The 9,934-nt window shown below is 38.4% G+C and overlaps 1 long non-coding RNA gene across 2 annotated transcripts; it reads right to left on the bottom strand.

Moving 5' to 3' along the window:
* Positions 1–5,532: 5,532 nt before the first annotated feature.
* LOC147519448 (uncharacterized) lies at positions 5,533–8,185 on the bottom strand. Of its 2 annotated transcripts, XR_015212200.1 has the most exons (3): positions 7,072–8,146; positions 6,890–6,981; positions 5,533–6,330 (listed from the first exon to the last, which is right to left on the bottom strand). It is a non-coding gene; the product is annotated as an uncharacterized LOC147519448 (long non-coding RNA). The 2 variants fall into 2 exon arrangements; XR_015212199.1 differs by having other exon boundaries at positions 5,533–6,981; positions 7,072–8,185.
* Between the last annotated feature and the right edge of the window lie 1,749 nt (positions 8,186–9,934).

The following is a 9,934-nucleotide window of genomic DNA, read 5'->3' as shown; positions in this document are numbered from 1 at the left end:
ACTAACAGCTTGAGTTGTAGCTGCTAGGTATATGCCAATATGTTGACCCGTTGAAGGACTTGTCAATATAGGAGGACTGACCAAGTATTTCTTCAATTGTTGCAATGCCATCTCGCAATCAACGTTCCAAATTGCCGCCCCCTTTAAAGTCTGGAAGAAGGGATGACAACGATCGGAATATTTAGATATAAATCTATGAAGAGCGGCAAGACGACCAGTAAGCTATTGAATTTCCTTCTTATTTTTTGGTGATGGCATATCAATAACAGCACGTATCTGATCAGGATTAGCCTCAATACCTCTACGAGTCATGAGGTATCCCAGAAATTTTCCAGAAGAGAGGCCAAAAGAACATTTGGCGGGATTGAGTCTCATGTTATACTTGTTAAGCCTATCAAAAACAAGTTGAAGATCGGAAAGATGATCACCAGTAAGCTTCAATTTTACGACTATATCATCGATATAAGCCTCCATTATTATCCCCAGCAGATCGAAAAAAATTGTATTGACAAGCTTTTGGTAGGTTGCACCAGCATTTTTCAGACCAAAAGGCATAACAGTGTAGTAGAAAATGCTTTGGTCGGTAATGAAGGCGGTGAACTCTTAGTCATCCACATTCAAAGAGATCTGGTAGTACCCTGAAGAAGCATCCATGAAAGATAGGCGTTGGAATCCCAAAGTGGCATCCACTAGTTCGAAAATTCGTGGCAATGGATACGGATGAATCGGACAAGCTTCGTTAAAGTTTGTAAAGTCAATACAAATTCTAATTTGTCCGTTCTTTTTTGGCACTGTGACGACATTAGCAAGTCATTTTGGGTAAGTAACTCGTCAGATAAAGTTAACCGCAAGTAGCTTATCAATCTCCTCTTTAACTTTGAGCTTCCGATCGGTGCCATTCTTCTTGGTTTTGGCTTAACGGGCCTGAAACTTGGATCAATGTCAAGTTTATGACAAAGCAAATGTATGGTCTATTCCCGCATTTTCTCAATTTTCCAAGCTTAAGATACGTTTATTTTCACAGAATAGTGGAAACCAACTCTTTTTGTTCTATTTCGAAAGTTTAGCGGAAATAAAAGTGGTTTCTTCTTCGTTGAATCTCCTACTTGCACTTCCAAAAGTCGATCCACTGAGAGGCCCTTGCACATGAGCCTCAATATTATAGATGGAGGGCACGCTTGGTAACTATAACAGAATCAAGGGGCACTTGCAAGGATCGTATTACCTCGAACTTTAGATTTTTTATAGTCATCCATTGCTTTGTCATGACAGGCATGGGCAGATACCTGGTCACTACAAACCTTGCAAATATGCCCAGAGAATGGGAACTTGACACACTGATGAAATGTGGAGACTACATCCCCCATGGAATGTATCCAATCTCTGCCCAAAATTGCGTTATAGTGGGATCGACAGTCCATCAATAAGAAATCAAGCTCAACTTCTTTGTTCATTAATTTGATTGGTAAGGTAATTCTTCCAACGGCGAAGATGTTGTCCCATCAAAACCGATGATAGGATTGTCTTGGCGATGATCATACCCTCGAAGTTGCATCCGAGAATAACATCCACTGAAAATGACTATTTGGAGGTGGCCCCTGGTTTCGATCATTACCCGTTGAACACGAGAAGCACCTATAGACCACGAAATTATAAGCTGCGCGTCATAGTGAGGGTGATATACACCAAGGAGATCATCATCAGTGAATCGGAGGGGCTCTTCTTCAGAAGTCTCAGTCTGAATTCCTTTGACAAAATCGACTTTGTTGATACGGTTAAACTCACCAACATAACTAACTTTCAAACGCTTTTGATTCTTACTCTGACTTTTGGAAAGAGACTCAACATGAGAATGGGAAACATTAATGACATGCTCATAAGTTGCAACAACTGCCTGTTTAGAGTCTTTAATAAGATATTCATTTAAAAGTCCTTTCTCAACTAATTTCTGAATCCGACCCCGGAGAGAGCAACAAAGTTCTGTCTCATGGCAATAGTCATTATGGAATTTACACCGCAAGGCTTTGTCCCTTGTCCCTTTGGTATCTTCTGAAAGTGGATAAGGCGGGGAAAGAAGATTCCCACTTTTCAACTTCTCATATATAGTAGTACTTGGCATTGGCGGGTCGGTTTTAGCTCGGGTAGAGTCTTTCCATCCGCGATTGAAACTAACTTGCCCGATTGTCATTCTTTCCATCGTTATGTTGTTGATCCGATTGTTTTCGCTTAGAATTCTTGTTGTCGGAAAAATCTTTCTTGCGAATATCTTTGTCTCTTTGCTGCTTTACGATAGGTTCTCCTCGATCTGGATGTGTTGTTCAACCCCTAACATACAGATCGTCATCGAGTTTTAGGGACATCTTTACTTAGAGAGTGGTAAAGATCCCTTACAATGAAGTTCGAACTTCGCCTCTTTCATAATATAATGCTTCTTTAAAGGCTTAAAAGAAGCATCCATGAAAACTTCTAGAACATCTGCTGCTGCCTTCGAACCTAGTAACAAAAGTACGTGAACCTTTCGACACGTTGTTGCTTGATGTTCAAAAGTGAGTCGACATCCTTTCGCGTCTTGCAATTGTGGCGGAAACGATTAACAAATTGATTTTCTAGTTCATTGAATTGGTGAATTGATCTTGAAGGCAATTCACTAAACCAACGTAATGCTTCTCCCTTTAGAGTTGATGGAAAGAGCTTACATATGAGCGGGTCATCTCCACCCCATAACACCAATTTATTTTTGAACGATAGAACATGCAAGCCAGGATCTCCTTCAGACTCATCATAAAGTTCAAAATTGGGTTGTTTAAAGTCGGGATGGTGGTAAGCTTCTTGAATGTCGATCGAAAACTTATCAAGTACGCCATCATTGACTGTCAAGTTTTTCATTCTTACATCCCTTGACTCTCTATCGTTAAGTTCTTTTGCAATCAACTCTTTCAAAGCATGTTGTTCGTTAGAGTTAAAGTATTGGCTCGAACAATTTGGGCCCCCGTCGTGCCCATGTGGAGAAGGATACCTTCCATTATCTCTTATTAGAGTTAGAGATCTTTGGCGATACCCATGATCAGCTCCGACCGGTGATTGTCTTTGTCTATCCCTGTAACCAGCCTGTCTAGGCCGGTAGTCACCCTTGGCCGGGTGGTCAGAATAATTATACCACTTCTCCATGTTTTGTTGCTCTTGTCTGGATTGCCCGCCTTCCCAGTCATGTCGGACATATCTCGAGGAGGACGGCGGTCTTCCCTGAAATTGCTTCTCAGAGGTAAATCTTCCCTTTGAGATCGGACATGTCTAGGGTAGTAATTATCCCTGCCAATCCAATTCTCCCCATAAGTACGGGTAATAGGGTCATTACTCTTAGAGCGTAATCGGTTGATTGTGTTTGAGAAATAACACGTTCTTTGAGGACGATGAAGTGGTTCTTCAAGACGTCCCATATAATGGAATGACTGCGTCCCCTTAATGGTCGCCTTGATGTTGTTGAATTTGCAAAGCATCTTCCCCGCCTTTGCCTCTTTGCCGGCTTTCTTCTCAAGTTCCTATTTAAATTTTTGACTCGTCGTAACTCCCTTCAACCGTATTAAGGGTGAATTGGAACATTACTATCACCTTTTCCGTTAGTTGGCGTGAGAGTAATGTCCACGTCCATATCCATGTCAACCGGAAGGATCGACATGGACAGACGGCGGACCGCGATGGAGGATTACCGACTTGTCGGTTTTCTTGTTGCAAGGTCGTTAGGGTTGGTGCGGCGGTTGTACGACCTTTTGCGATGGCGAGGCGGTGGCGGTTCCGCTACTTCTGATCGGATGTTGAGAATTAATCCTACCACTAGGATCAACTTGATTGTTCAACGGTTCTTGCATTGGCGATTTGAATTTCGGGGTTGAAAGTATTATTAGCGGAGGAATATGTCGACTATTTGGTGCGCTTCTTGCTTTACCATCTTGATTGTTTCGCGTGATAATGAATTCTAAATCCCCGGAGACCGGCGCCAATTATGTTTTCGGCAAGAAACCCGCTTCAACACAACGAGCAATGGTAATAACGCACTAAGAAACAGAGGAATTTGATGTTAGGGGAGATGGCCGAACCAAATAATGGTGCCTCACGCACCCCAAGATCTATTATCTAGGGATCAAGTTTCAATGTAGTTCCTTATGAAAAATAGTTTGGTATTTATAGAGGTAGAGTAGAGAGTCCTTGTAGCTCAAGTAATTTTGTATCTTGAGTAATTGTGATAGAATATAACTATCAACTGATAGCTATCTCTTTGATAAGAAATGAATCTGGACATAAATCAACGTACATTAGTGGCAAGCCATGTGGCTAAGGTTCAGCCTTAGACACATGAGTTAATGGGCATGTACATTGATCCATGGTATTGCGAATTGGGCTTTAGTCCTGTCGATTAAACAAATAAAATAGAGACCCCTACTAATGGACGTTTGCCACGTATGTGGGGGTCGAAACACTTATCATACATTATGTGATGTATGAACAGTGATAACAGAGAAAGTTTATATACGACAATGCATAAGCTTATATACGACAATGTATAAGTTGTGCACGACACTATATAATAGAGAAAATTTATATACGACAATGTATAAGTTATGCACGACACTATATAACAAAGAAAATTTATATACGACAATGTACAAGCTTATATACGACAATGTATAAGCTGTGCACGACACTGTATAAGTCCGTCCACAACTAAACCACACACTTGCAGAGAGAATCATATGTTTTTAACATATCAACGCACCATCCTTGAATTAGAAATTATTCATAGTGATAGAAAAGTAATTAAATTTTGTGGAGGTGAAAAAGAAATTGAAACTGACTTATCGTGCCGGTTTTTTTTATTTTGCTAGACTTTTAGGTATTTTGTAGACTTATCAGTATTTTCAGGAATAATTAACTTTTCATGGATGGTCTAGATTTGATCTTAAACTATTCACGTGGACAGTGGAAGATTGGCTGATTACGTGGACAATTAATCCACATTGGCAAACTCCTCAAATGGTCACAATGGTGTTGTGGTCAGTAGAAACTAATTCACTGATGGGAAACGTTAGTTTGGAGGGGGGGAGGGGGGGGGGGTGTATTAAAAAATAGAACTTCTCAAACAGGGGGGTATCGATCAAATTGACCCTTTTAGATATTATATGTAAGAGTTTTAATTTTGGCTGGCTGTTAGAGTTTTAATTTTCGGTGAACTCTTTGTCAGAGTTTGTATCTCTCAAGTTCTGTCAGAGAATTTGCTCTCAAGTAGGGGCTCAACGATATTAACTTTCCTTACTAAATGCGAAAACATCAAGTTGGAGCCTCAAAACTCTAAACTACAAAATAGGATGCTCTGACAAGAAGTGAGAAAAATTTGGTGATGCTCTGACAAGAAATGAGAAGGGAGTAGTTTCATATTTCTCCTTTGCTTCCTTCTAATGCACATTTTCCTAGTCACAAAGGTACCTGCCGTCGTAAATCCTTATCAACTTGGAAAATAAAATCTTGAACCAAAACAAATGATGAAGAGATAATAGATCTATTTCACACTTGTAAGAAATACATGTTCAATCAACATGCACAGTGACAAATACAACAAAAGTGATGAAACTATATTTGTTATACAGGACCACACAAGAAAACCTCTTACATTGATCAATCTCACCCCGACACTAGTTTCACAATATTAATGATAATCACATTAGGAATGAGTCCTATAAGCTGCCCTTTCAGTGACTTTGATGTACATGCAGGAACTTCTACAAAGCTCCATCCTCTAGGAGCAAGGAAACATCTTCATTTAGTATCGCAGAGATTGAGCACTCGGCAGCTTTTCCTCCTTGTCAGAAAACTCAGCACTGCTTGATCCAGCTAACTCAGCAATGCGAAATCTCTCTCACCATATGACAACAAATTCTGTTCAGGGAAGCACTTGCATTACTTGATTTCCATATATAAATGGTACTTCAGATAGAGACGGCAACAACTACTTCCTTCACTCTTAGCCACCTTGAACTTAACCGCACTAAATCAACCAAAGCATGCTCTATTCCTCCTTCCACGTACTTCCCATGCAAATCCAAAAGCCATCTATAAATACCCCTTAGTCCAGCACTCCCACTTGATGCAAGCCCAACACTTCCTTTTCCGCAAACCTTTTAACTACTGAAGCACTAAAATGTCGTAATATTAAAACTACAACAAACAAACAAACCCCCAAATCTCAAATTTTCCAAAACATCAAATTTCAAATATGCCATAGGGAATCTATCAGAGAAAAGAAGCTCTTTAGGAACTACAATCTACCCGAGTAGACCACTACATCCACAACACAAACGTATTAAAACAGTGTTGCAAGTCAAAATTAAAGGTATGAAATGAAAGAACAGCGAGAGCAAACTAAAAACTTTGACAAGCTAAGAATTTTGAGCAAACTAAAAACTCTGACAGGCTAAGACTCGCAAGCTAAAACTCTGACAGGCTAAGAACTTTGAGCAAACTAAAAACTTTGATAGGCTAAGAACTCTGAGCAAACTAAAAACTCTGAGCAAACTAAGAACTCTGAGAATACAGACATCATACAAAAAGCTTATAAACTCCAATACATAATCAAAACTAACAAAAACAAGCAATGCATGAAACTAACAACCCCAACATCAAAAACTCCAAAAGATTTAAGCAAACCTTTCTCACAACCAGAAGTACATTGACAAGAGATGAAAAGTTAACCATTAGGATAAACACTAAGCTTCCCTATAGCACCACCATAACGTTGACTAGTACAACCACAAGTAACTTCACATCTTTTAAACCCATCAACAAAAACTTAATTATAAAACTCAAACTTAATCAAAATTATAAACTTAATCTAAATTACCTTCATTTTTGGAAAAAAAAAAATTGTGATTAGCTTCGTCCTTCCTTCTTTTGTAATGGAGATCTTTTGCAGTCCATGTGGTCGAGCTGCAACTGTGGAGATATTGAAATCAAATAATTATGTTGAAATCGAGCTGCAACTGTAGAGATATTGAAATTTAATAATTATGTTGAGCAAATTACCTTCTTTTTAGTTGAAATCGAGAAATCGAGATGTTTGTTGTTTGAAAATGAACCCAATTCAAAACCCTTCATGAGTTTGTTTATGTGAGTTTACGAAAATTTGGAAATTTCGTATTTTGTTTCGTATTTTGTGAGGTTAATTCCAAAATTTTGTTTTTTAATCTTGATCAGGATTGTTTGGATCCAACGACTGATTTTTGGCAGTTTTTTTGGCTGTTTCGGAAACTCATGTCTCCCTAGCCAAACCGTATATATATTATAAAGCAACAATTAACAAATAACTCCATTTAACACAGCTCTTCTAACTGCAGGTCAAGTGATGCAATTTGGGGATTTGTAGTGTCTTTGAAAACAATATGCTACAACCACCAGATAGGAGAAATAACAACATCCTTTTCATGCTCAACTTTTGACAACTAAAGAACATACAAATCTTCAAATTTCAGTCTTGCATATCCAAGACTTCTTAACTTTTGTATGAGTATATTCTCTACATCTACCTCAAGTATTGTGCTGTTTTTCAAAATATTGCAAGCCGCGACTATATTTAGACCAGTATTCAATGCTATGCGTTGCGCGATGTTTGAACTAGTGTTATCAAAGGAACCTCCGAGTATCGAAGCAACATTCACCGCGTTGCTATGAGACTTGCAAAGGGCAGAAGGACCAGCGACATACAAGTGTCCAAATTTAGCAGAGTTGCATCCAATCCACACAAAAAATTGTTTATGAAGGCGAATGATCTGAAAGTGTAGAGTGTAACTTTCCAGATCCTGTAAAACAATTTATTTTAACCCCATCTTCATCAATAGTAGCAACTTGTGGGTTTTGGGTTGATGAATAACTCATATCTCCCTGCGCCATCTTTCAAGGGTTTTTTAATATCTTAGCTTTATTAAAGATTTTGTATGACGAGCGATTGATACGCCATATAGATATTTTCTGCTTGAGATTCCTTCAATAAGATTTTCGGTTTTGAATCTGTTTGGGGAGAAGAAAAATAGATAGGAATTTAATTTTTAGTTTGGTTTCCTTTATTGTTTTTATACAAAAAAAAATCGTGGGAAGATTTCGTGGGGACTTTCTACTTCTTAAATTTGTGGTGGCTGACGTGGGGCTACCACCTATTTATACACACCAGTAGGTTAAAATAGTATGCCATGTAAATAGGTACGTCTAGCATTACTGGTGGGATTAGTGAAGTCGACCGAGCATCCGAATTTTGCGCTGTTAGTTGGTTTGGAATCAGGTGATCCAATATAGTGTTGGGCAAGGCCCAAAATTTCGATATCGGTTAATATATCAACTTGTGGGTTTTGGATATATGGATATATCGTATATCTCGGTTCTTTTTTGGTGACCAGTCAAAGTTTCTAAAATATCGGATCTCTCACCGATATATCTCGGATCTTCGCCCGATATATCTCGGATATATAGAATATTTCTGGAAATTTCAATATTAAATTATTAACAATTTGGGAAAAGTCAAGATATATATCGATTATTTAAATATCGATTATCTACGATATAAACTTTCATATCAAAAAATATATCTGGGAAAAAAAGGGTTCAATATTCGGTGGATATATCTCTAAAAAATCGATGGGGTGTACCAATTTTCGAGATATATCAGTAGATATCGGATATCTGCCATATATTTTAGGTACGTGTTAGTAGTCTAGCATTCTTGGTGGGATTAGTGAAGTCGACCGAGCATCGAGATTTTTGCGCTATTAGTTGGTTTGGAATCAGGTGATCCCCATATAGTGTTGGGTAGACCAAAAAAACAATTATTACAAGTGTGTTATTGGTTTTAAAAAAAAAAAAAACAATTATTACAAGTGTGTCATTGGTCCAAAGTGAATTTTTCCTTTTCAATCCTTCTCTTATCTTCTCTTATCTTCTCTTCTACTATTCTAAATCTTAAATCATGAAAACTATATCATAACACTAACATTAAACACTAGGGCTGAATATGCACGTGACTAAGGTTGAATATGCATATGTACAGTGGCTGAATGAGAAAATTCGAAAACCCCAAGCTTAAACGACCATTTGGAGGTCGTTTCGTTACAGCAGACACCAAACGGTCTGGTCACACCATCTGGACTGAGTCCAAAACGATATGGTTATGTCGTTTGAGATTTGGACTTAGAAAAATCCCCAACGATATGGCCACACCGTTTGGACTAAGTCTCCAACGATATGACCACACCGTTTGGACTAAGTCCCCAACGATATGGCCACACCGTTTAGGATTTGAACTTTAAAAAAATATAAAGTTTTGTTTTTTGGCCTATTTACCAGTGTGGGCACATCGTTTGGACTAAGTCCCAAACGGTGGGCCAAGTCGTTTGGGACTTAGTCCAAACGATCTGACCACACCGGTAAGTTTTTCTCTAAGTCCAAATCCCAAACGACATGACCACATCATTTTGGACTTTAGTCCAGACGGTGTGACCAAACAGTTTGGTTTGCATAACGAACGACCTAGCTGGGTTGTTTAAGCTTGGGGTTTTCGAATTCAACTTTTTAGGACCAATGACACACTTGTAATAATTGTTTTTTTTTAGACTTTTTGGGACCAATACCACACTTGTAATATATATATATATATATATTTTTTTTGGGTCTGCCCAACACAATATGGGGTCTGTCAATAACAAATACCTAAATTAATAGCCGTAATTATATTTTGTTGAAACCCACCACAACCACCTTAACGAACGCTATTTATATTGCAAGAACCTTCCAAATTTAGATTTAGATCCAGAGTATAGAGTTTATTAACTCTATATAGTGGCCCTAACCACTTTGTTTCCTCATAACATTATTGATTTGTTGTATGCAAGTAAACCGGTTC

This window comes from Coptis chinensis, chromosome 2 (assembly GCF_015680905.1).
Source record: "Coptis chinensis isolate HL-2020 chromosome 2, ASM1568090v1, whole genome shotgun sequence".
NCBI lineage: Eukaryota > Viridiplantae > Streptophyta > Magnoliopsida > Ranunculales > Ranunculaceae > Coptis > Coptis chinensis.
This window is presented reverse-complemented; position numbering and strand designations above follow the sequence as displayed.